This window comes from Artemia sp. Qi Xiang Cuo, chromosome 13 (assembly GCF_049724085.1).
Source record: "Artemia sp. Qi Xiang Cuo chromosome 13, ASM4972408v1, whole genome shotgun sequence".
NCBI lineage: Eukaryota > Metazoa > Arthropoda > Branchiopoda > Anostraca > Artemiidae > Artemia > Artemia sp. Qi Xiang Cuo.
The window spans coordinates 18805436-18833354 of record NC_142806.1 but is presented as its reverse complement, the minus strand read 5'-3'; the positions used below and the strand labels follow the sequence as shown (position 1 = coordinate 18833354).

At 36.3% G+C, this 27919-nt stretch overlaps 1 protein-coding gene across 1 annotated transcript in view; it reads left to right on the top strand.

The window, feature by feature from the left end:
- LOC148945037 (tachykinin-like peptides receptor 99D) overlaps nucleotides 1-27919 on the top strand; it is a 509170-nt gene that overhangs the window by 158187 nt on the left and 323064 nt on the right. The gene's annotated exons all lie outside the window — the stretch shown is intronic.

Below are 27919 nucleotides of genomic sequence, written 5' to 3'. Positions count from 1 at the left end.
GAGTTTGTTACTTACTTACAAATATTTTCTTCATTTCTTGAATGAATTTTCCGTATTGTGTTTCCAAGAAGTGAAAACAATAATGAGTTTCTTACTTACTTAGAATTTTTTCATAATTTCTTGAATGAAATAACTGTATTGTGTATCCAAGAGGTGAAATCAATAAAGAGTCTGTTACTTATTTTCGATTTTTCCGTAATTTCTTGAATTAAATGTCTATATTGTGTATCCAGGGGGCAAATTCAATAAAGAGTTTGTTACTTACTTGCAATTTTTCCATAATTTCTTGAATGAAATATCTGTATTGTGTATCCAGGGGGCAAATTCAATAAAGAATTTGTTACTTTCTTGCGACTTTTCATTATTTCTTAAATGAAATTTCCGTATTGTGTATCCAAGAAGTGACTTCAAGAAAGAGTTTGTTTACAGTTTTTTTTCATAAATTCTTGAATGAAATATCTGTATTGTGTATCCAAGAGGCGAAATCAATAAAGAGTTTGTTGCTTACTAATTCTAATAATTTCTTGAATGTAATTTCTGTATTGTGTATCCAAGAGGTAACTTCAAAAAAGAGATTTTTACTTACTTAAATTTTTTTTATAATTTCTTGAATGAAATTTCCGTATTGTGTATCCAAGAGGTGACTTCAAGAAAGAGATTTTTACATACTTACGATGTTTTCATAATTTCTTGAATAAAATTTATGTATTGTGTGTCAAAGGGGTGAATTCAAGAAAATGTTTGTTACCGACTTACAATTTTTCATAATTACATGAATGAAATTTCTGCATTGCGTATCCATGAGGTGAATTCAAGAAAAAGTTGTGTACTTACTTACAATTATTTCATTACTTAATTTTTTCAATATGATATATCCGACAATGGATGATGATAAAGATTTTATTCATTCTAATACTTACATTTTGTCCATGTTATCCGAAGTATCCGACAAATGATATCGATAAAGAATGCTAATAAGGAATTTGTTCAATTTGATACTTAAATAATGTCACTGTTATCAAACGTATCTGTCAAAAGACATTGATAAAATATTTATTCACTCTGATACATAGATTTTCGCAATTTTATCAAGCATATCTGCCAAAGCATGTTGGCAAAGAATTTATTCACTCTGATACTTAATCAATGTATAACATTTTCTATCTTCTATGAAAAATTTGGAACAGAACTTTAAATTTTTTCAGCTCTTTGAGAAAAATCTGAACTGAAGTTAAGAAAATTTACAATTAAAGTGAAACTTTTTATCTATTATTTGCGATTTTTCTGTAATTTCTTGAATTAAATGTCTATATTGTGTATCCAAGGGGCAAATTCAATAAAAAATTTGTTACTTATTTGTGATTTTTATTATTTCTTAAATGAAATTTCCGTATTGTGTATCCAAAAAGTGACTTCAAGAAAGAGTTTGTTACTTACTTGAATTTTTTTCATAATTTCTTGAATGAAATATCTGTATTGTGTATCCAAGAGGCGAAATCAATAAAGAGTTTGTTACTTACTAATTTTCATAATTTCTTGAATGTATTTTCCGTATTGTGTATCCAAGAGGTGACTTCAAAAAAGAGATTTTTACTTACTTGAAATATTTTCATAATTTCTTGAATGAAATTTCCGTATTGTGTATCCAAGAGCTGACTTGAAGAAAGAGATTTTTACATACTTACAATGTTTTCATAATTTCTTGAATAAAATTTCTGTATTGTGTGTCCAAGGGGTGAATTCAAGAAAAAGTTTGTTACCGACTTACAATTTTTCATAATTACATGAAAGAAATTTCTGCATTGTGTATCCATGAGGCGAATTCAAGAAAGAGTTTGGTACTTACTTACAATTTTTACATAATTTCTTGAATGAAATTTCTGCATCTTGGTTCTTAATTACAATTTTTCATAATTTCATGAATGACATTTCTGTATTGTGTATCCAAGAGGTGAATTCAAGAAGGAGTTTTTTACTTGCTTAAAATGTTTTCATAAATTCTTGAAAGAAATTTCTGTATTTTGGTTCTTAATTGCAATTTTTTCATTATGATATATCTAACAACGGATGATGATAAAGAATTTTTTCATTCTAATACATAGATTTTTTGAATGTTATTCGATGTATCCGAGAAGTGATATCGACAAAGAATATTAATAAAGAAGTTCTTCAAATTGATGCTGAAATTATGTTAGTACTATGTAACATATCTGTCAAAAGACATTGATAAAAATTTAGTCACTCTGATACTTAGATTTTCGCAATTTTATCAAGCATATCTGCCAAAGCATGTTGATAAAGAATTTATTCACTCTGATACTTAATCAATGTATAACTTATTCTATCTTCTATGAAAAATTTGGAACAGTACTTTAAATTTTTTATCTCTTTGAGAAAAATCAGAACTGAAGCTGAACCTTTTTATATTCTTTGGAAAAATAGAATTGATCTGTACCTAATTTTTTTCATTGAGAAAGTTCAGAGGAGAACTTGAACTTTCCCTCACTTCGTTGAGAAAATTTAGAACTAAAGTGGAACTTTTTATCTTCATGGAAAATAATCACAACTATGGTACAACTTTTTCTATCTTCTACGGGAAAATTTAGAATATAACTTTAAATTTTTTTATGTCTTTGGAGAATTAAGAACTGAAGTGGAAGCTTTTTATTTTCTCTGGAGAAATTAGAATTGAAGTATAAGTTCTTTGGTAAAATAATTCAGAATGGAACTAACTTTTCACGATCAGAGTATAGCTTTTTTCTGTCTTCTATGAAAAAATTGGAACAGAACTTTAAATTTTTTCAGCTCTTTGAGAAAAATCTGAACTGAAGTTAAGAAAATTTACAATTAAAGTGAAACTTTTTATCTTCATGGAAAATATTCACAATCATAGTATAACTATTCCTATATTCCACGAAAAAATTTAGAACATAACTTTTAATTGTTTATGTCTTTGAGAAATTAAGAACTGAAGTGTAAGCTTTTTTTTCATTTTCATTGGTAAATTTCAGAATTAAGCTAACTTTTTCTCTTCTTTATGAAAATTCAGAAGATAACTTGAAGATTTTGCACTTCTTCGAGAAAACTCCGACTAAAAGTGGAGCTCCTTATTTTCATAATGAATATTCTCGATCAACGTATACTTTTTTCTATCTTCTATGAATCTAGAATCTTTGGAACAGAACTTGAAGTTTTCTTCACTTCTTTGAGAAAATATATAATTAAAGCTGAACTTTTTCTTTTCTTGGAGAAAAATTAAAAACCGATGTATCTAGGGTAAAATTTACAACAGAACTTTAAATTTTTTCATCTCTTTGAGAAAAATCTGAAGTAAAATTATAAAAATTTAGAATTAGAGTGAAACTTTTTGTCTTCATTGTACAAAATCATATCATAACCCTTCTTATATTCCACAGAAATATTTAGAACAGAACTTTACATTTTTATGTCATTTGAGAAATTAAGAACTGATATGGAACCTTTTTATTTCTTGAAAAAATAGAAATGATCTGTAAGTTCTGTGGTAATTCCGAATTGAGATAACTTTTCACTATCAATGTATAACGTTTTCTATCTTCTATGAAAACTTTGGAACAGTACTTTAAATTTTTTCATCGCTTTGAGAAAAATCAGAACTGAAGATGAACCTTTTTATATTCTTTTGAAAAATAGAATTGATCTGTAACTAAGTTCTTTTTCAATGAGAAAGTTCAGAAGAGAACTTGAACTTTCCCCCACTTCGTTGAGAAAATTTAGAATTAAAGTGGAACTTTTTATCTTCATGGAAAATATTCACGACTATGGTATAACTTTTTCTATCTTCTACAAAAAATTTGGAACGGTACTTTAAATTTTTTCATTTCTTTGAGAAAAATCAGAACTGAAGCTGAACCATTTTATATTCTTTGGAAAAATAGAATTGATCTGTAACTAATTTCTTTTTCATTGAAAAAGTTCAGAAGAGAACTTGAACTTTCCACGTCTTCGTTGAGAAAATTTTGAATTAAAGTGGAACTTTTTATCTTCATGGAAAATATTCACAACTATGTTATAACTTTTTCTATCTTCTACAAAAAATTTGGATGAGAACTTTAAATTTATGTCTTTGGGGAAAAATCTGAACCGAAGTGAAACCTTGCTTGATGTTGTGGTATGCAAAAAAGTCGTAAAATAAAGTTGTGTGTGAAAAGTATGAGTACTTCAACTTGTAAAATTGGTATAGGAGGGATATTAAGAAAAGACTTTGTTGTGAAAAGATATAATAAACCCTTTTGAAAAGTATTACTTGATGCTGAGGTATTTAAAAAGTCGTAAAATAAAGTTGTGGTGAAAAACATCAGTACTTCAAGTTGTAAAATTGGTTTAGGAAGGACATTACGTAAAGAACTTGTTCTGAAAGATATAATAAAAACTTTTGAAAAGTAGTGCTTGATGCTGGGATATGCAAAAAGTCGTAAAGTAAAGTTGTGGTGAAAAACATGAGAAATTCAACTTGTAAAATTGCTTTAGGAGGGACATTACGTAAAGAACTTGTTCTGAAAAGATATAATAAAGCCTTTTGAAAAGTATTGCTTGGTGTTGGGGTAGGCAAAAAGTTGTAAAGTAAAGTTGTGGGTGAAAAAGATGAGTACTTAAAGTCGTAAAATTAGTTTAGGAGGGACAATACGTAAAGAACTTGTTCTGAAAAAATATAATAAGGCCTTTTGGACAGTATTTCTTGGTGTTGGGGTGTTCAAAAATCCATAAAGTAGAGTTTTGGGTGAAAAGGGTGAGTACTTTAAGTTGTTAAATTGGTTTAGGAGGGATATTAAGAAAGGAACTTGTTCTGAAAAGATATAATAAGGTCTTTTGAAAAGTATTGCTTGGTGTTGGGGTGTTCAAAAAGCTGTAAAGTAAAGTTGTGGGTGCAAAAGATGAGCACTTTAAGTTGTAAAATTGGTTTAGGAGGGACATTACGGAAAGAACTTGTTCTGAAAAAATATAAAAAAGCCTTTGAAAAGTATTACTTGGTGTTGGGGTATACAAAAAGCCATAAAGTAAAGTTGTGTGTGAAAAAGATGAGTACTTCAAGTTGTAAAATTGGTTTAGGAGTGATATTACGCAAAGATCTTGTTCTGAAAAGATATAATAAAGTCTTTTGAAAAGTTTTGATTGGTGTTGGATGATTCAAAAAGCTTTAAAGTAAAGTTTCGTGGGATATACATGCGTGTTAAAACTTAAAAAAAGGGTTTATGAGCGACATTACATAAAAAATTTGTCCTGAAAAGATATAATAAAGCCTTTTGAAAAGTATTGCTTGATGTTGGGGTGTTCAAAAAGCCATAAAGTAAAGTTGTGGGTGAAAAGGCTGAGTACTTCAAGTTGTAAAATTGATTTAGGAGGGATATTAAGAAAGGAATTTGTTCTGAAAAGATACAATAAAGCCTTTTAAAAGTATTACTTGGTGTTGGGGCTATTCAAAAAGCTCTAAAGTAAAGTTGTGGGTGAAAAGGATGAGTACTTTAAGTTGTAAAATTGGTTTAGGAGGGACATTACAGAAAGAACTTGTTCTGAAAAAATATAAAAAAGCCTTTGAAAAGTACTACTTGGTGTTGGGGTATGCAAAAAGCCATAAAGTAAAGTTGTGTGTAAAAAAGATGAGTACTTCAAGTTGTAAAATTGGTTTAGGAGTGGCATTACGAAAAGATCTTGTTCTGAAAAAATATAATAAAGCCTTTTGAAAAGTATTGCTTGGTGTTGGGGTGTTCAAAAAGCTGTAAAGTAAAGTTGTGGGTGAAAAGGATGAGTACTTCAACTTTTAAAATTGGTTTAGGAGGGATATCAAGAAAGGCACTTTTTCTGAAAAGATATATTCGGAGGGAGCCAAAAAGTTGAGGTTGAGGGGGGTCCTTCTATGTCTCCAGTGCGCAGAAAAAATATTTAAAAAAATGTGTTTGGGGGGGGGGCCCCATCCCGGGTGGGAAGGGGCCCTTTGGGGCCCAGGGGGGATGGGGCCCTTTGGGGTTGGGTTTGGGGACCTCACAACATTGTTCAAATGGAACTTGTGTATTATAACGATCACAGAGTTTCACCCCAAATCTTCTTCTAAAATGTCTCAAACTGTTTCATCTAAATCATCTTCTAAAATGTCTCAAACTGTTTGGCCCAAATAATCCCTTAAAAGTAATTTCTGCGTGTTCCTTTGTTTTGGCATCCCTGCGCTGTCACATTTCAAATTCCTAGGAAAGCCTTTCCCGCGTAAAATATATTCAATCTGTCTTAAATTTCTAAAAAAATATCTAAGGTGATCTCTCAGACCTAAAGATCAAAGAAGCCATAATGTTTCTTAATTCCCCTTTCGTGGATCAATAATTCCCCGCCGATTATGCAAATCAATTTCCCGGAAATCTAATTCCCCTCGATTATGCAATCAAGTTCTCAGAAATCTGTCCCCCCCCTATGTGGATCAATACATTGTCCCCTTAGAATTCAATGCGCATGTGCAAACTTCGTCCCGGAGTCATTACACCTAGAAAAAACAAATAACTCGACCTTGGAAAGGGTGGCATTGACCCCATTAGACTCGATCAATGATCCTTGAATACATTATATCCCGTCAGTGTTAGACTAAATTATAGATGGGAGCAGTGATGTCTTGTGGGAGTCAAAAGGGCTTCCCTACTTGATGCAAAAAAAGATGCCCGTAAAGATATCACTGATCCAATTGACATATCGATTGCAGAAACAACTGGTTACGATGTAGTGACGTTTAACATCAGTTGGCCAACGTCCCAGAAAAAGTACATTGAATGCATTAGGATTTATTTTTAAAATCATAATTTTATTAATGACTTTTTGGCTCAGTAGAGTAACGTGTCGTTCTTTTACCATATGAGATCATGGTTCTCACGTTCAACTCATACTTCAGACATAAATTTCATAAGAAAAAATGGAAAAATGCTTAGAAGCTAAATAATTTATCGATGGAAAAGAAAAAATGACACCATCGATTAATATAGTTAACTATATCACCATCTATGACTTTGACTATGAAGTGGACAGGATTAGAAGAATCACCGTTAAACCATCTTCTTGATAAAAATGATACTTGGTCAGTTGTAGTCATAATCAGTTATCAATAATCAGTAATCAACTCGTTATCATTAGATTACGAAAATATCTCTACCAATTGTGTATTAGCAAACTACGACACAGCATAACAAAAACAGCAACCCATAACAAAACTAGGTTTATTAGATATCTTGTCACCTCAAATTCGGTTCAAATATTGAATGGAATACTTGACAAACGAAACAGGAATTCTTCTATTAAAGATCACGTGGCCTGCTTGAGATCTTGCAAACGCTAGTGAAAAATTCCAGATCGGAGAATTTGAGATAGGAATGTCCGCTTGAAATTATTTCTTAAGTTAAAGTAATAGCATTTTTTTCGTTAAGATAATTCCGAAAAAATTATAGATCTCGTAGAGGGACTAGCAACTCCAATAGCACATTGGGATATGTGTGAGCAACTCCAATATGGGCCTGCTTGTATGGTGGGACTCTTGTATTGTAGGCCTCTCGTAGGGTGGACCTCTCATGTGGTGGGCCTTTCGTATGGTGGGCCTCTCGTATGGTGGGCTTCTCATATTATGGGCCTCTCGTATGGTGGGCCTCTAGTATGGTGGGGGTACTGTCTACTTTTATCTATTAAATCAATTCTACTCATGTTGCTCCTTACTTAAAGATTGTTACCATGAACTGTTTATTATTATTAAGTATATGAGGGGGTTTCGCCCTCCTTAACACCTCTTTCTTCAAGCTAAAGCATTTTGGGACTAATAAAAAAAGTTACTTATTGTTCTAATTAAACGACCCCTGTGCTTCAGGAGTCCCTCTTACAGAATGGGAGAAAAATCAAAACTTTAGCATAAAGAGTGAGGTGTTGTGGAGGGGGCAACCCCCTCATATACCTAATAATTTCTGTTCCTTTTAAGTTTTAATGTTACTACTTACTTTAAATAACGCAAGGAAATTTGGCTCCACCGCCACGGAAAAACTCCCCTCCCCACGGACATATCCTTTGGAAAATTCAATCCAGGTGAAAATTTACCACAGACAATTACCCTTAATACAACCACACGTAAAATTGAGTCGCAAAGGAGAAAGTAAGAAGTAGTGGGGGCATAATTATTTCAAAGTCATGCCCTCCCTTTTCCCATAGGATTTCAAAGAAATGTCGTCCCCAGTTTTAAAAACATGCCCTCTCTTTTGCCACAGGGTTTCAAAGACATGCCCACTGACGCCAAGCGACACATCTGTACAATGCGGTGAGCTGTTTCTAGGCGACATTCCCGCCCTTGGCAAAAGTTCAATGGTTGGGTTAGGTCAGGTAAATTTCTGTGACAGCCCTCTGACGTCACAACAGCCCTGGCAAAATTCCCATGACAAGACCCTTTGTTTTCTATGACATGCCCGTATGTCATAGAAAGTATTGACAGTATTGCTTGGTGTTGGGGTGTTCAAAAAGCCATAAAGTAAAGTTGTGGGTGAAAAGGCTGAGTACTTCAACTTGTAAAATTGGTTTAGGAGGGATATTAAGAAAGGAATTTGTTCTGAAAAGACATAATAAAGCCTTTGGAAAGTATTGCTTGGTGTTGGGGTGTTCAAAAAGCTGTAAAGTAAAGTTGTGGGTGAAAAAGATGAGCATTTTAAGTTGTAAAATTGGTTTAGGAGGGACATTAAGAAAAGAACTTGTTCTGAAAAAATATCAAAAAGCCTTTGAAAAGTATTACTTGGTGTTGGGGTATGCAAAAAGCCATAAAGTAAAGTTGTCTGTAAAAAAGATGAGTACTTCAAGTTGTAAAATTGGTTTAGGAGTGAAATTACGAAAAGATCTTGTTCTGAAAAGATATAATAAAGCCTTTTGAAAAGTATTGCTTGGTGTTGGGGTGTTCAAAAAGCTGTAAAGTAAAGATTTGGGTGAAAACGATGAGTACTTCAAGTTGTAAAATTGGTTTAGGAGGGATATCAAGAAAGGCACTTTTTCTGAAAAGATATATTCGGAGGGAGCCAAAAAGTTGAGGTTGAGGGGGGTCCTTCTGTGTATCCAGTGCGCAGAAAAACTATTTTAAAAAATTGGTTTGGGGGGGGGGAGGAGGCCCCTTCCCGGGTGGGAAGGGGCCCTTTGGGGCCCAGGGGGGATGGGGCCCTTTGGGGTTGGGGTAGGGGACCTCACAACATTGTTCAAATGGAACTTGTGTATTATAACGATCACAGAGTTTCACCCCAAATATTCTTCTAAAATGTCTCAAACTGTTTCATCTAAATCATCTTCTAAAATGTCTCAAACTGTTTCGCCCAAATAATCCCTTAAAAGTAATTTCTGCATGTTTCCTTTGTTTTGGCATCCCTGCGCTGTCACATTTGAAATTCCTAGGAAAGCCTTTCCCGCGTAAAATATATTCAATCTGTCTTAAATTTCTGAAAAAATATCTAAGGTGATCTCTCAGACCTAAAGATCAAAGAAGCCATAATGTTTCTTAATTCCCCTTTTGTGGATCAATAAGTCCCCGCCGATTATGCAAATCAATTTCCCGGAAATCTAATTCCCCTCGATTATGCAATCAAGTTCTCAGAAATCTGTCCCCCCCCCTATGTGGATCAATACATTGTCCCCTTAGAATTCAGTACGCATGTGCAAACTTCGCCCCGGAGTCATTACACCTAGAAACAACAAATAAATTGACCTTGAAAATGGGGGTATTGACCCCATTAGACACGATCAATGATCCTTGAATAAATTATAGCCTGTCAGCGTTAGACTTAATTATAGATGGCAGCAGTGATGTCTTGTGGGAGTCAAAAGGGCTTCCCTACTTGATGCAAAAAAAGATGCCCGTAAAGATATCACTGATCCAATTGACATATCGATTGCAGAAACAACTGGTTACGATGTAGTGACGTTTAACATCAGTTGGCCAACGTCCCAGAAAAAGTACATTGAATGCATTAGAATGTATTTCTACAATCATACTTTCATTAATGACTTGTTGGCTCAGTAGAGTAACGTGTCGTTCTTTTACCATATGAGATCATGGTTCTCACGTTCAACTCATACTTCAGACATAAATTTCATAAGAAAAAATGGAAAAATGCTTAGAAGCTAAATAATTTATCGATGGAAAAGAAAAAATGACACCATCGATTAATATAGTTAACTATATCACCATCTATGACTTTGACTATGAAGTGGACAGGATTAGAAGAATCACCGTTAAACCATCTTCTTGATAAAAATGATACTTGGTCAGTTGTAGTCATAATCAGTTATCAATAATCAGTAATCAACTCGTTATCATTAGATTACGAAAATATCTCTACCAATTGTGTATTAGCAAACTACGACACAGCATAACAAAAACAGCAACCCATAACAAAACTAGGTTTATTAGATATCTTGTCACCTCAAATTCGGTTCAAATATTGAATGGAATACTTGACAAACGAAACAGGAATTCTTCTATTAAAGATCACGTGGCCTGCTTGAGATCTTACAAACGCTAGTGAAAAATTCCAGATCGGAGAATTTGAGTATGGAATGTCCGCTTGAAATTATTTCCTATAGGCCCCGTTAAAGTAATAGCATTTTTTTCGTTGAGAGAATTCCGAAAAAATTATAGATCTCGTAGAGGGACTAGCAACTCCAATAGCACATTGGGATATGTGTGAGCAACTCCAATATGGGCCTGCTTGTATGGTGGGACTCTTGTATGGTAGGCCTCTCGTAGGGTGGACCTCTCATGTGGTTTGCCTTTCGTATGGTGGGCCTCTCGTATGGTGGGCTTCTCATATTATGGGCTTCTCGTATGGTGGGCCTCTAGTATGGTGGGGGTACTGTCTACTTTTATCTATTAATACAATTCTACTCATGTTGCTCCTTACTTAGAGATTGTTACCATGAACTGTTTATTATTATTAAGTATATGAGGGGGTTTCGCCCTCCTTAACACCTCTTTCTTCAAGCTAAAGCATTTTGGGACTAATAAAAAAAGTTACTTATTGTTCTAATTAAACGACCCCTGTGCTTCAGGAGTCGTTCTTACAGAATTGGGAGATAATTTAAACTTTAGCATAAAGAGTGAGGTGTTGTGGAGGGGGCAACCCCCTCATATACCTAATAATTTCTGTTCCTTTTAAGTTTTAATGTTACTACTTACTTTAAATAACGCAAGGAAATTTGGCTCCACCGCCACGGAAAAACTCCCCTCCCCACGGACATATCCTTTGGAAAATTCAATCCAGGTGAAAATTTACCACAGACAATTACCCTTAATACAACCACACGTAAAATTGAGTCGCAAAGGAGAAAGTAAGAAGTAGTGGGGGCATAATTATTTCAAAGTCATGCCCTCCCTTTTCCCATAGGATTTCAAAGAAATGTCGTCCCCAGTTTTAAAAACATGCCCTCTCTTTTGCCACAGGATTTCAAAGACATGCCCACTGACGCCAAGCGACACATCTGTACAATGCGGTCAGCTGTTTCTAGGCGACATTCCCGCCCTTGGCAAAAGTTCAATGGTTGGGTTAGGTCAGGTAAATTTCTGTGACAGCCCTCTGACGTCACAACAGCCCTGGCAAAATTCCCATGACAAGACCCTTTGTTTTCTATGACATGCCCTCTGACGTCGTATGACACACCCCTGTTTCAAGCGCATGTTACACCAAGTGACCCACCCTCGTCTTTAAAGGGTCAGATAAGTGGAGCTACCAACCCATCAAACCGTCACACCTACTCAATGCGGTTACTGGTTCTATTAAAGTGAACATAGTTGGCAAGACTCCAAGACACACCCCTCTGGACTCCAATGACGTCATACGACTTACCCTGTTTCAAACGGACAGATATGTGGTTTGCAACAGGAACCCATGGGGGGGGGGGGTCCCCGCTTGTAACGTAATGACAGCTCACACCTTACGTAATTATTGTGCAACACGGTCATGTCGTACTTTTTTCCCAAAAAAAACCTCCAAAGCGTTTTTTTTTCATTAACTGTAAGGTCAGCGCATCTTACACATCGACGGCACATCCATCACTGCCAGATAATACCGTTTTGATATTTTTCACCCAAAATCCTCATGACATTATCTTTTTTGGCGTTTCATTTTTCGCTCGAAACACCCTTCATATTTTCTTTCTTTTCTGAAGTTGTTAACCCCACCAGGACTCGAAAGGTCATTCCCTTCCAACGGTAGAGTGCCCCAAGCAAGTCGTCCATGAAATCATTTCTAGTATTTTGTATCTGAAACCATATTCTAAAAATAACCAATTGCGTGACAGCTAAGTTTCCCAATTTTTTGGCACTCGTTAGAATGATGAAACTCGTTACTCTCCCAATTTAGTACACCCCAGAAGACATTTGCTCTCAAGGTATTAATAACGATAAAACGAAAATGTATTGTTTCTTTACGTGGGTTATCTTTTCTTACATAGCGATAATACGCCACCCCCGCCCCACCCCCGTCTAGCATGCAATACCGGAGGAATAAGGTTGATATTAGATGCAGATTAAAGACATATTAAGAGCATTTAAGGAAAATATCCATTTCTAAGTACCTGTTAGATTTTCACCTCTTCCATGGGAAAAAGTCCTTAATATCTCAACCCTAACTTTTAAGCTGTAGTTCACCCCACAATGACATTACATGACCAACCCTGACAAAACATCATCTCCACCAAGACATTTTTCAGGTATCTCCTATTAAAAATAATGTCTTTAAATACCTTGATTCAAGTTTTTAGCAACCAAAGCAAATCATGATGTCCCACAATATACTTCACACCGCCGTAACTTTTTACCTATGTGACAGGCCCCCAACTCTGAATGACCTGATATTAATGATTTATTTAAACCATATTATAAGGCATTATTCAAAGACTTTTAACGAAATGCATCGTTTCATTGAGTGTTGTTAGACTTAACTCCTCCTCTAGCAAAAAATTTCATTTAACACCTTCCACCTTCTCTTTAAGCTTTAGAGTATGCTAGTCAATGACAATTCATGCCACCTTGATAAATTACGGATGATATTAAACACCTCCATGACATCTTTTAGGCATTTCCTAATAAAAATTATGATTTTAAATACCGTGAAACAAGGTTTTGTAACCCAGCCCTATCATGATGCCCCACAAAACACTCCACACCGCCATGACATCACCCCCATCCGTCACCATATGGCACCACCCCCCTCCCGGATGACCTAAATTTAGTGGTATATTTAAACCATATTAAGAGGTATTATTGAAAGACTTTTAAGGAAATACCCTTTTTTTCATTGAGATAAATTTATGGATATTTCACATTATCCTATACAATAGATTTCACCCTCCACCTAGCATTAATTTTCAGAAGACGCCTTGACAATAGATACAATTTTTAGGCATTATTGTGGCTTATAAAAGGATAAAATATAAGCAATAACATGCGTAATTTAAGAAAGACGAGGGGGGACTCCAGGGGAGGAGGGGAGCCGTCTGTGGAAGGAGGGGAACCCGTTTTTCATCGCTAGCTCAACACAGCCCTTTTTATTCAAATCTTTTTCGTTACAAAAAAAACAGTAGTTTTCAAGTGTATATTTATTTTTAGCCTGCCTCTCTTTCTAAGGTACTGGCCCGCTCACTGGTCACCTCCGAGGGACTGTTCAGACCCCGAGCAGTTTGTCTCAGCAAGGACGCAACTCTCGGGGCAAATTTTTTTCAGAAAAAATGTCAAAACACGCAAAGGTGGGGAAATTTTTGTTCCCAACCATCCAGCGCACTGCGGGGGGGGGGTTGTCAGTGCCTACTCATTTCGAGGATGGAATCCGGACTTCAGCTACGTGATAAAGCAGGTTAAAAAACGGTATTGCTCGAGATACCTTAAATGTACTAATAATAGGGAAATTATGATTGAGTTTCTACTGCAACCCTCTAAAATCACATCATCCCTGTTTCTAGCGCTCGACTAGCAAGATTCTCACCCCTGGCAACCCAACCAAGATTCCAGGCGTTCTAATATTTCTTCTTTATTGGCATGATTCCTAGCGATTTTGGTGCATTGTTTTACTGGAAGATTCCCAGGGTTTCTGTGACCAAGTCAAATATGAATGACGCTACTATATCTCGCCAGCTAGACTAAAAGAACCCCATGTGGGTCGAGCAAGGCCCACACACACGCGTGCTGCGTATTAACGACGATGTATATCTTAAGCAAAGATACCTAATGGGAGAGCTTGGAAGATCATCTTCCGAGAAGAGTAGATTTTCACACTAGCACCAGTCCTCCACATGACACCAACCCTCACCCCCTACGACATTCTCAACCTTTTTGCCCTGAAAATAAAATAAAATATCCCACTAAACCCTTTATTTTTGAAAAACAGAGAGGCCCTCCTCCGTTTCTTTACTAGTGTTTGATAAACTAAGCAATTCATACCACACTATCAAACTATAACTACTCTTTAGCAGCCCTCTGTCATCGCCCCCCGATCTCCTCCAAAACACTTTTCAGACATCCCTTGCTAAAATTTTATTTTCAACTCATTCATTCGGGTTTTCGCAAGCAATTGGCACCACAGTACCACATTATAACTTTTCTAAGGCACCCCTCTGTCATCGCCCCATCTCCCCCAAAACACTTTTTCAACCATTTCTTGTTAAAAATTTTATTTCAATTCATCCATTTGGGTTTTCAAAATCGATCATTTAATAGATCCACACTATAACTACTTTAAGACATCCCTCAGTCATCGCCCCATCTCCCCCAAGACACTTTTCAGACACTTCTTGTTAAAAATTTTATTTTCAACTCATTCATTCTGGTTTTCACAGGCAATTCAGCCCAAAGTACTTAACTATAACTACTCTATAGCACCTCTCTGTCATCAACCCCATCTCTAACAAAACACTTTTCAGACCATTCTTGTTAAACAATTTTATTTTCAACTCATTCATTCGGGTTTTTGCAAGCAATTAACGCCACAGTACATCACTATAGCTACTCTAAGACAATCCTCTCTCATTGCCCCATCTCCCCACAAAATACTTTTCAAACATTTCTTGTTAAAAATTTTATTTTCAACTCATTCATTCGGGTTTTCACAAGCAATTCACACCATATTACCACACTATAACTACTCTAAGATACCCCTCTGTCATCGCCCCATCTCTCCCAAAACATTTTTCAGATATTTCTAGTTGAAAATTTAATTTTCAATTCATCCATTCGGGTTTTCCCAAGTAATTCAGCCCACAATACAACGCTATAACTACTCTAAGACACCCCACCATCATCGCCCTGTCTCCCTCAAAATACTTATCAGACATTAGTTGTTAAAATTTCTATTTTCAAGTCACGCAAGTAATTCAGCCCACACTATAACAACTCTAAGACACCTTTCTGTCATCGTCTCATCTTCCCCAAAACACTTTTTAGACATTTCTTGCTAAAAATTTTATTTCAAGTCATTCATTCACGTCTTCGCCAGCAATTCACACCACACTACCACACTATAACTACTCTAAGACACCCCTCTGCCATCACCCCATCTCCCCAAAAACACTTTTCAGACATTTCTTGTTAAAAATTTTATTTTCAACTCATTCTTCGGGGTTTTCGCTAGCCTGAGGGCCCCTAGTTAGTAATTTCAACGCCCCCCCCCTACCCTGACCACCAGAGGACGCTAGGGCCTAATTAAACCGGGAATTCCCATACGAGGATTTCCAACAGGGTCCCCTTAATTCCACCACCAGAGGACCCTAGCAACCATTTCAAGTGGAACCCAAACATCCAATTCAACAGGGACCCTAGCGATCATTTTCAATGGGGGGTAAACCCCCCCCCTAACCTAACCACCGGAAGACCCTATTAAGCAATTCAACTGAGGCCCATCCCATGTTTATGGAGCTTGTAGCATGCTGATTTTTATTAGTGGAGCTTTTTCGCAGGATTTTTTGTTGGTTCATCTGCTTGCATGCTAGTTTTTCCCTTCGTGAAACTTTTTCTCCTCACGAAACTGATTTTTTTTTACGGATCTGATGTGCTAATGTTTGCTCATGTATTTGTTGAATGCTAATTTTTGATCGTGAAACATGTTACATGATGATTTTACTTTTCATTAAAGTTGTACATTGTTTATTTTTATCCACGTGAAACTTATTTTGTTCATGGAACCTGTCGAGTGCTAATTTTTTTGCTCATGAAACTTCTCGTATATTGATTTTTTTCTTTTCGTGAAACTCTTACATTGATTTTTCTCCATCAAAACTGATTTTACTCATGGAGGTTAGTGCATGCTGATTTTAATTTTCGTTTTTCATGGAAGCTATTGCATGCTGGTTTTTGTTTTCGAAACTTGTCACACGCACACTTTACTCATGGTGAAACGCATACATTGATTTTTCCACTAGTGAGACTGATTTTATTCATGGAACATATGCTTACATTTATCCATAGAACTTTTTCAATGTTGATTTTTTATTCATTAAACTTATTGCATGCTGAATTTCCCCTTCGTGAAACTCGTACATTGTTTTTTTCATGATGAAACTAATTCTGTCCAAGGAAGTTTTTGCATGTTGCTTTGTTTTGTCAGTGGAACATCTTGCATGCTGATTGTTTGTTTGTGAAACGTGTTACATGTTGATTTTCTTTTCGTGAAACACTTACATTGATTTTTCTCCTTTTGAAACTGTATTTCTTTATGGAACTTGCTGCGTACTGATTTCTTTTTTTTGTTCTTGGAACTTTTTGCATGCGTATTTTTATTCGTGACACTGGTCACATGGTTATTTTATTTTCTTTGTGAAACTTTCACATTTTTTCTCTTCGTAAAATCTCTGCATTGATTTTTCTTATCGTGAAACTTATTTTCATATGGAACTTGTCGCATGCTGATTTTTTTTGTAGAAAGTGTTGTGTGCTGATTTTTTGCTAATAAGATTTATCGCATGCTAATTTGTCTCCTGAAGAAACTGATTACCTTCATGGAACTTGCTGCGTGCTGCTTTTTTTCCCTGCAACATCTTGCATGCTGATTTTTTGTTTGTGGAACGTGTTACATTTTGATTTCTCTCTTCATGAAACATGTACAGTGGTTTTTCTCCTTTTCAAACTGATTTTCTTCATGGAACTTTCTGCATGATGATTGCTTTATTGTTCATTGCTCTTGTTGCATGCGTATTTTTGTTTGTGAGACTAGTCACATGATGATTCTATTTTCCTTGTGAAACTTTCACATTTTTTTCTTCGTAAAATTTACACAATGATTTTTTCCTCATCACGAAACTTATTTTCTTAAGTAGCTTGTTGCGTGCTGATTTTTTCTGTTCATGGAACTTGTTGCGTACCTGTCTTGTTTGCAAAACTTGTTGCATGTTGTCTTGTTTTTTCTCTTCGTGAATATTATATATTGACTTTTTTTTTATTGTGAAACTTATTTTCATATGGAACTTTTTGTTTGCTGATTTATGTTCATAGAACCTATTGCGTGCTGATTTCTGTTCACAAAACTTGTTGCATGTTTTTTTTTTGTCTTCGTGAAATTTGTACATATTTTTTCTCCACCGCGAAACTTATTTTGTTCATGGAACTTGTTGGCTGCTGAATTTTGTTCGCGGAACCTGTAGAGTGCTGATTTTTGTTCCTGAAACTTGTTGCATGTTGATTTTCCCTTCATGAAACTCGTATTTGTTATTTACTAAATTTTTTTCTTGAAATTTAATTTATCATTATATACTAGTACTTTAACCTAACTTAACCTACACAGGATAGGTTATGTTGTGTTAACCTACTAGTATATAATGATAAATTAAATTTTATAAAAAAAAATCAGTACATAACAAGTACGAGTTCCATGAAGGAAAAAACAACATTCAACAAGTTTAAGGAGCAAAACTCAGCACTCTACAAGTTCCACGAACAAAAATCAACATCCAACAAGTTCCATGAACAAAATGAATTTCGCAGGGAAGAAAAAAAAGTACAAATTTAACGAAGAGAAAAAAAAATACACGCAACAAGTTTTGCAAACAGAAATCAGCACTCAATAAGCTATATGAACAAAAATCAGAACACAAAAAGCTCCATAAGAAAATAAGTTTGACAATGAGAAAAAAAATCAACGCATAAATTTCGCGAAGAGAAAAAACAAAACTACACGCAACAAGTTTTTCAAACAAAACTGGTACGCAACAAGTTCCATGAACAGAAAAAATCAGCACGCAACAAGCTACATAAGAAAATAAGTTTCATGATGAGAAAAAAATCATTGTATAAATTTTACGAAGAAAAAAAATGTGAAAGTTTCACAAGGAAAATAGAATCATCATGTGGCTAGTTTCACAAACAAAAATACGCAAGCAACAAGTTTCATTAACAAAAAAGCAATCATCAAGCAGTAAGTTCCATGAAGAAACTCAGTTTCAAAAGGAGAAAAATCAATGTAAGAGAAATGTTCTCTTATAAAAAATCAATGTTCTCTTCATGAAGAGAAAAATCAAAATGTAACACGATCCAAAAACAAAAAAATCAGCATGCAAGATGTTGCAGGGGAAAAAAGCAGCACGCAGCAAATTCCATGAAGAAACTCAGTTTTGTCTGGAGACAAATTAGCATGCGATTCGTCTTATGAGCAAAAAAACAAGCAGCACACAACACTTTCCAAAAAAAAATCAGCATGCGACAAGTTCCACACGAAAATAAGTTTCACGATAAGAAAAATCAATGCATATATTTTACGAAGAGAAAAAATGTGAAAGTTTCACAAAGAAAATAATATAACCATGTGACTAGTTTCACGAATAAAAATACGCATGCAAAAAGTTCCAAGAACAAAAAAAAGAAATCAGTACGCAGAAAGTTCCATAAAGAAATACAGCTTCAAAAGGAGAAAAATCAATGTACATGTTTCATGACAAGAAAATCAACATGTAACACGTTTCACAAAAAAAAAGAATCAGCAGGCAAGAGGTTCCACTGACAAAAAAAAGCAACGTGCAAAAACTTCTTTGGAAAAAATCAGTTTCATCAGGAAAAATCAATGTACGGGTTTCACGAAGAGAAAATTCAACATGCAGTAAGTTTCATGAATAAAAAATCAGCAAACAACAAGTTCTATGGACAAAGGTAAGCATAAGTTCCATAAATAAAATCAGTCCCACGAGGAGAACAATCAATATATGAATTTCACCTTGAGAAAAGTGTGCATGTGACAAGTTTCGACAACAAAAATCAGCATGCAATAGCTTCCATGAAAAAAAATTTAAATCAGCATGCAATAAGTTCCATAAGTAAAATCAGTTTGGGAGGAGAAAAATCAATGCAAGAGTTTGACGAAGAGAAAAAAATTAACATGCGAGAAGTTTCGTGAGCAAAAAAATCAGCACTCGAATGGTTCCATGAACAAAATCTGTTTCAAAAGGAGAAAAAGAAACTATGTAGAAGTTTCGTGAAGAGTAAAATCAACATGTAACATGTTTCTCGAACAAAAATCAGAAGCAAATTCCATGAGCAAAAATCAGCACATCAGATCCGTGAAGAAAATCAGTTTCGTGAGGATAAAAACTAGCATGCAAAAAGATGAACGAACAAAAAATCATGCGATAAGCTCCACTAATAAAAATCAGTATGCAACAAGCTCCATGAACATGGCATGGGCCTCATTTGAATTGCTCGCTAGGGTCTTTAGGGGGTTAGGTTGGGGGGGGGGGGGTATCCCCCGTTGGAGATGATCGCTAGGGTCCCTTTTGAATTGGATGGTTGGGTTCCACTTGAAATGGTTGCTAGGGTCCTCTTTTGGTTGAGTTGAGAAGACCCTGTTGAAAATCCTCGCTATTGAATCCCTGGCTGAAGTGGGTGCTAGGGTCTTCTGGTGGTTAGGTTAGGGGGGTTCAAAAAATTACTAACTAGGGACCCCCGAAGCTAGCGAAAAACTCGAACGAATGAGTTGAAAATAAAATTTTTAACAAGAAATATCTGAAAATTTTTTGGGGGGAGATGGGTTGATGGCAGTGGGGGGTCTTAGAGATATCATAGTATGGTACTGTGGTGTGAATTGCCTTTGAAGACGCAAATGAATGACTTGAAATTAAATTTTTAACAAGAAATGTCTAAAAAGTGTTTTGGGGAAGATGAGCGATAACAGAGAGGTGTCTTAGAGTAGTTATAGTGTGGTAGTGTGGGCTGAATTGCTTACAAAAACCCAAATCAATGAGTTGAAAAATAATTTTTAACAAGAAATGTCTAAAAAAGTGTTTTGGGAGTGGGGGTGGGGTGATGATAGAGGGGTGTCTTAGAGTAGTTATAGTGTGGTACGGTGGTGTGAATTGCACGCAAAAAGCCAAATGAATGACTTGAAATAAAAATTTTAACAAGTAACGTCTGAAAAAGGTTTTGGGGGAGGTGGGGTGATGGCAGAGGGGGTCTTAGAGTAGTGATAGTGTTGTACAGTGGCGTGAATTGCTTGCAAAAACCGGAATGAATGACTTAAAATAAAAATTTTAACAAGAAATGTCAGAAAAGTGTTTTGTGGGGAGATGGGGTGATGACAGAGTGGTGTCTTAGAGTAGTTATAGTGCTGTACTTTGGCGTGAATTGCTTGCAAAAACCCGAATGAATGAGTTGAAATTAAAATTTTAACAAGACGTGTCTGTAAATGTTCTGGGGGGATGGGGTGATGGCAGAGGGGTGCCTTCGAGTAGTTAAAGGGCTCTACAGTGGCGTGAATTGCTTGCAAAAACCCGAATGAATGACTTGAAAATAAAATTTTTAACAAGTAATGTCTGAAAAGTGTTTTGAGGGAGATGGGGCGATGATAGTGGGGTGTCTTAGAGTAGTTATAGCGTCGTACTGTGAGCTGAATTGCTTGCAAAAACCCAACTGAATGACTTGAAAAATAAATTTGTAACTAGAAATGCCTGAAAATTTATTTTTGGGGAGATGGGGGCGATGACAGAAGGGTGTCTTAGAGTAGTTACAGTGCTGTACTGTGGGCTGAATTTCTTGCAAAAACCCGAATGAATTAGCTGAAAATAAAATTTTTAACAAGAAATGTCTGAAAAGTGTTTTATGGGGAGATGGGGGCGATGATAGAAGGGTATATTAGAGTAAGAATAGTGTGGTACTGTGGCTTGAATTGCCTGCAGAAACGAGAGCGAATGAGTTGAAAATACAATTTTTAACAATAAATGTTTGAAAAGTGTTTGGCAGAGATGGGGCGATGACATAGGGGTGTCTTAGAGTAGTTATAATGTGGTACGATGGCGTGAATTGCTTGTGAAAACCCGAATGAATGACTTGAAATAAAAATTTTAACAAGAAATGTCTGAAAAAATGTTTTGGTGGAGATGGGGCGATGACAGAGGTGTGTCTTAGAGTAGCCTAGTTATAGTTTGATACTATGGGGTGAATTACTTGCAAGAACCCGATTGAATGAGTTGAAAATAAAATTTTAGCAAGAAATGTCTGAAAAGTGTTTTGGTGGAGATTGGCGGCGTTGACCAAGGGCTTCTAGAGAGTAGTTATAGTGTGATACTGTGGTGTGAAATGCTTAGAGTATCAAGCACTAGTAAAGAAAGAGAGGGGACCTCTCTGTTTTTCAAAAATAAAGGGTTTAATGGGATACTTTAGTTTATTTTTGGGGCAAAAAAGGTTGATAATGTCCTAGGGAATGAGGGTTGGTGTCATGTGGAGGGTTGGTGCTGGTGTGAAAACAGTGTCGTAGCGCCATTCCGCTCTCGGCCAAAAGTATACTTTTTAACGGTTTGGGTATCTACCCTTCTCGCATGATGATCTTCCTAACTCTCCCATTAGGTATCTTTGCTTAAGATATACATCACCGTTAATATGCAACATGTGTGTGTGTGTGTGTGCCGTGCCGGAGTCCCATGGGGTCCTTTTAGTCTGGCTTGCGAGATACACTAGCGTTATTCATATTAGACTTGGTCACGGAAATCCTGGGAATCTTCCAGCAAAACAATGCACCAAAATCGCTAGGAATCATGGAAATAAAGAAGAAATATTAGAACGCCTGGAATCTTGGGTGGCTTGCCAGGGGTGTGAATCTTGCTAGCTGAGCGCTAGAAACGGGGATGACGTGATTTTAGAGGGTTGCCGTGGAAACTCAATGATAATTTCCCTATTATTCCTAAATTTTAAGGTATCTCGAGCAATACCATTTATTAACCACTTTTATCGCCTAGCTGAAGTTTGGATTCCGTCCTCGAAATGAGTAGGCATTGACCAAACCCCTACGCAGTGCGCTGGATGGGTGGGAACAAGAATTTCCCCGCCTTTTCGTGTTTTGATAATTTTCCTTATAAAAAATGTGCCCTAAAAATTGTATCTATTGTCAAGGCCTCTGAAAATGTCAATACCCAATACCCTCTGTTCATTGTCAATACCCTCTGAAAATGAATGCTAGATGGAGGATGGAATCCATTGTTAGGATAATGTGAAATATCCATAAATTTATCTCAATGAAAAAAGGTATTTTCTTTCAATAAAAGGTATTTTCTTTTCTTTCAATCAATAGTCTTTCAATAAAAACCTCTTAATATCGTTTAAATATACCACTAATATTAGGTCATCCGAGGGGGGGGTCTGGTGCCATTTGAGGATTGAGGGGGGTAAAGCCATGGCGGTGTGGAGTGTTTTGTGGGGCATCATAATAGAGCTGTGTTGCAAAAACTTGTTTATCGGGATTTAAAACCATAACTTTTATTAGAAAATGCCTGAAAGATTTCTTGGGGGGAGATGTAGCGATGTCATGGAGGTGTTTAATATCATCCCTAATTTACCAAGGTCGTATGCATTGTCATTGACTAGTATAATCTAAAGCTTAAAGATAAGGTGGGATGTGTTAAATGAATTTTCTTGCTAGAGGGTGAGTTAAATCTAACAATACTCAAAGAAACGGTGCATTTCGTTAAAAGTCATTCAATAATACCTCTTAATACGGTTTAAATATATCACTAATATCAGGACATCCAGGGTAGGGTGGGGAGGTATCAAATAGGTGAAATGTCAAGGCGGTGTGGAGTATCATGTTGGGCATTATGATTGGCTTGGGTTGCAAAAAACTTGAATCACGGGATTTAAAGATATAATTTTTAATATGAAATGCCTGAAAAATGTCTAGGTGGATATGATGTCTTGTCATGTTTGGAGGGGGGGGTCATGTAATGTCATTGTGGGGTGAGCTTCAGCTAAAAGTTAGGGTGGAGACATTAAGGAATTTTTCGCATGGAAGAGGTGAAAATCTAACAGGTACTCAAAGAAATGGATATTTTCCTTAACAGCTCTTAATATATCTTAAATTTGCATCTAATATCAACCTTCTTCCACCGGTATTGTAGGCTAGAAAAGGGGGACGTATTGTCGCGGTAGTGAGAAATCTAATAACCCACGTAAAGAAACGATACATTTTCGTTTTACCGTTATTAATATCTTGAGAGCAAATGTCTCCTGGGGACACTTTTACGAGTGTCTAAAAATGGGGAATCTTAGCTGTCACGCAATAGGTTATTTTTAGAATATGGTTCCAGATACAAAATACGGGAAATGATTTCTTGGACGAGTTGCTTGAGGCGCTGTACCAATGGAAGGGAATGACCTCTCGAGTTCTGGAGGGGTCAAGAACTTTAGCAAAAAAGAAAAAATATGAAAGGCGTTTCGAGCGAACAATGAAACACCGAAAAAACAAAGTGTCTTGAGGCTTTTGGGCGAAAAATGTCAAAATGGTATTATCTTGCAGTGATGGATGCGCCGTCTATGCGTAAGATGCGCTGAGGTAACAGTTAATGAAAAAAAAACGCTTTTGGGGTTTCGGGCGAAAAAAAGTACCACATGGCAGTGTTGCACAATAATTACGTAAGGTATGAGCTGTCATTAGGTTACAAGCGAGGATTTTCTCATGGGTTCTTGTTGCAAAGTACATATATGTCCGTTTGAAACGGGGTAAGTCGTATGACGTCATTAGAGTTCAGAGGGGTGTGTCACGGAGTCTTGCCAGCTGTGTTCCCTTTAATAGAACCGGTAGCCCCATTGCGTAGGTGTGACGGTTTGAGGGCTTGGTAGCTCCACTTATCTGACCCTTTAAAGGTGAGGGTGGGTCGCGTGGTGTAACATGCGCTTGAAACGGGGGTGTGTCATATGACGTAGGAGTGCATGTCATAGAAAAACAACGGGGCTTGTCATGGGAATTTTGCCAGGGTTGTTGTGACGTCAGATGGCTGTCACAGAAATTCATCTGACCTAACCCAAGCATTAAACTCTTGCCAAGGGCGGGAATATCGCCTAGAAACAGCTGACTGCATTGTACAGGTGTGTCGTGTGACGTCAAAGGGCATGTCTTTGCAATCCTATGGAAAAAGGGAGGGCCTGTCTTTGAAACTGGGGTGGGCATGTCATTGAAATCCTATGGGAAAAGGCAAGGCATGACTTTTAAGTAATTATGCCCCCACTACTGTAAGACATATAGAGAAGTTTCGTATAGTAATTCTTTCCAATTCCACCAGTACACAATTTCCCCTGAAAAGTTCCCCCCATGGAAAATTCCCTCTCCATGAAAAATTCTCCCTCTGCAAAATCCCCCCAGCAGAAAATGCGTCTTCTCCTCCCCACCCGAGAAATATTTGCATAGTTCCCAATTACAAATGCTATACGTAAAACAATGGACAAATTTTATAACTTAAAGACCTTTCCTTAGGGGCTCTAAGGGGCCGTGTCATCTCCAAATTCATAGTTGTTAGACCTTTCAACTATGCTGAACAAGATAGCAATATCAGAGTTTTGATTGGAAGACTTTGGAAAAATTGGCGTGGGAGGGGGCCTAGTCCCCCTCCGATTTTTCGGTTACTTAAAAAGAGCACTAGAGCTTTCAATTTCCGTTCGAATGAACCTTCTCCCGATGTTCTAGGCTCACTGGGTCGATACGATCACCATAGGGAAAATAAATCTTTCTTCTGGCAAACAATTTAGAATTCTACATATTCGCAGATAAGAGATTGAAACCTCTTGAGTGGGGTTCTCTGATGCGCTGAATTTGATGGTGTGATTTTCATTAAGATTCTATGACGTTTAAGTTTTCCCTCCTTTTTTCAAAAATTAGGAAAATTTTCTCAGGGTCGTAATAAGTAAGACTAAACTTAACGAAGCTTATATATTCAAAATCAGCATAAAAATGCAATTCTTTTGATATATATATTGGTATCGAAATTCCGTTTTTTAGTTTTGAGTTACCACGAACTATTTGAAAAATTAAAAAAAAACAAGTTTTTTTAACTAAAAGTAAGGAGTGACATTAAAACTTAAAATGAATAGAAACTATTCTGTATATGAAAGGGGCTGTCTCCTCCTCAACACCTCGCTCTTTATGCTAAAGTTCGACTCTTTGTCACAACTCTACATCTTAAAACAATAAAAACTTTAACGTAAAGAGCAAGGCGTTGAGGATGGGACAGTCCCTTTCATATAGGTCTACGGAATAATTTCTGTTCGTTTTAAGTTTTAATGTCACTCCTTACTTTCAGTTAAAAAAAACTTGTTTTTTATTTAATTTCTGAACGTTTTTCAGCTAATGCAGGTTCGAATTCGGCTCACCGTACATGAAAAACTAAAATAAATTCGGAGACCACACTGCCTTTCCATGACGATAAAATAAAAGTTTAAAACAGGGATAAAATCCTTTTTAATAGACAGTGTATAGAAAATTCACAAAAAAATACCAGATATTTCGGTCACGAATACAGTGACCGTCATCAGTAGTTACTACTGATGACGGTCACTGTATATGTGACCGAAATATCTGGTATTTTTTGTGAATTTTCTATACACTGTCTATTAAAAAGGATTTTATCTCTATGTTGAACTTTTATTTTATCGAAAAACTAAAAGAAAATTTGTAGATTAATTTTTGAAGATTGATTCCGTATGTGAAGGGCTGCCCCTCCTCAATGCCTTGCTCTTTACGTTAAAGCTGCACTTTTAAAAAAGCTTCCTAATCTAATTAAACGGCCTCCGTGTTTCAGTAGACGCTCTTAAGAAATTGGGACAAACCGTCAAACATTGTCGCGAAGAGCAAGATATTGAGGAGGGAACAACCACTCATATATGGACTAATTGCTGGTCGTTTTTCAAATAATGCCGGTAATCTTGCTCACACTCTATGAAATATACCCCTCCCCCTCACGAAAAACTCCACCATGGAAAATTCATCCAATGTACGTACACCCCCCCCCCCCGTCAAATTCTCTCCAGACAGTTCCATCCTTGCTGAGAGTCCCCCTCCCTGTAAATTTGCTTGCGGATTATTCAAACTATGAAATTAGCATTCTTTTATTTTAATAGGACTATAATCTCTAATTGGTTTTTCGATCACTCCAGAAATGCTCCCTTCTGTGGAAATTATATCCCGGAAATCAAAACACGCGGAAAAAATGCCCTTGGATAATTTCTCCTGGAACACCTACACATGAAGAAGAGAATGTAAGACAATTAAAAGTAATTTCATATAGTAGGCTAATTCTGTCAAATCCCCCCAAGTGCAAAATTTTTCCTGGGATATTTACCCCCCCCCCCCAGAAATTTCCCTCATCAAGGAAGATTTTACCTAAAGAAATACACCCCAAGCACAATCCCCCTCCTCCAAAAAATGTCTCTATACTCCCCAATAACAAATACTATATGTAAACAATGGCTGAATTTCATAACTTACAGGCCTCTCCCCACGGACTTTGGGAGGGGGGGGGGTCGTTTTACACCTAAAGGCATAATGATTTCATCTTTAAACTGTACTGAACAAAGTGGATGTCTTAAATTTTGATCAGATAATTCTGGGGAAAAATGGGCATGGGAGGGGGCCAAATTGCCCTCCAGTCTTTTTGGTCACTTAAAAAGGGCGCTAGAACTTTTTATTTGGTTCAAAAGTACCCTCTTCCGATATTCTAGGATCATTATTTCAATAAAACCTTCCCTGGGGAAAACAACTGAGACAAAACAAAACAAAAACAAAAAAAACGCATCCGGAATCTGTCTTCTGGCACAAATAGCAAAATTCCACATTTTTGCAAATTGGAACTTGAAACTTTTATAGTAGGGTTCTCTGGTACGCTGAATCTTACGGTGTGATTTTCAATAAGATTCCTTTAATTTTAGGGCGTGTTTCTCCCCTATTTCAAAAATCAGGCACATTTTCTCAGGCTCGTAACTTTTGATGGGTAAAATTTAAGTTGATAAATCTTATACGTATATTTGGAATCGCCATAGTAAGCTTTTTATTTTGCTGTATCTATCGATAGTAAAAGATTTAAAAATTAGAGTTTCGGTTATTATTGAGCCGAGTCGCTTGGTAATTACAGTTCGTTACCATGAACTGTTTGAAACTACGTCACAAAATTAAACCAGCGGAACAAAAGCACACTTTATGACATGAAGGTATAGAAGACAAATCTCTCTTTTACTCTTTGATAAAAGACAAAATTTCTAAAAATATCTAGATATCCAGATTTTCATAAAAACAGGACAATATTTATTTATGCCGCACAATCTTTCGGGCAAAATTTTCTACAGGGAATGAAGGAGAATGATCAGCGGGGGGAATTTTTCAAATGCTTTTAAAAAATACAATCGTTATTCACTCGCGTGCAATTTTAAACAGAGGAGAATTTTTCGGGGGAAATATTCCGCGGGGGAATTCTCCTAGGAAGGGTAGTTTTCCGCAAGGTGGAATGTTCCCCGCAGAAATCTTCTTTGGATTTCTTCCTATTAAGATCGTAGCAGGTGCGACGGGTTAGCAAAGCAGCAACGGACAACCCTTACCCACATTGTCAACTGTCACATGACGTAATATTGCCGTAAATTCTTTTTGTTTAGATCTATAGATCCAGTAATTTGGGTACTCTA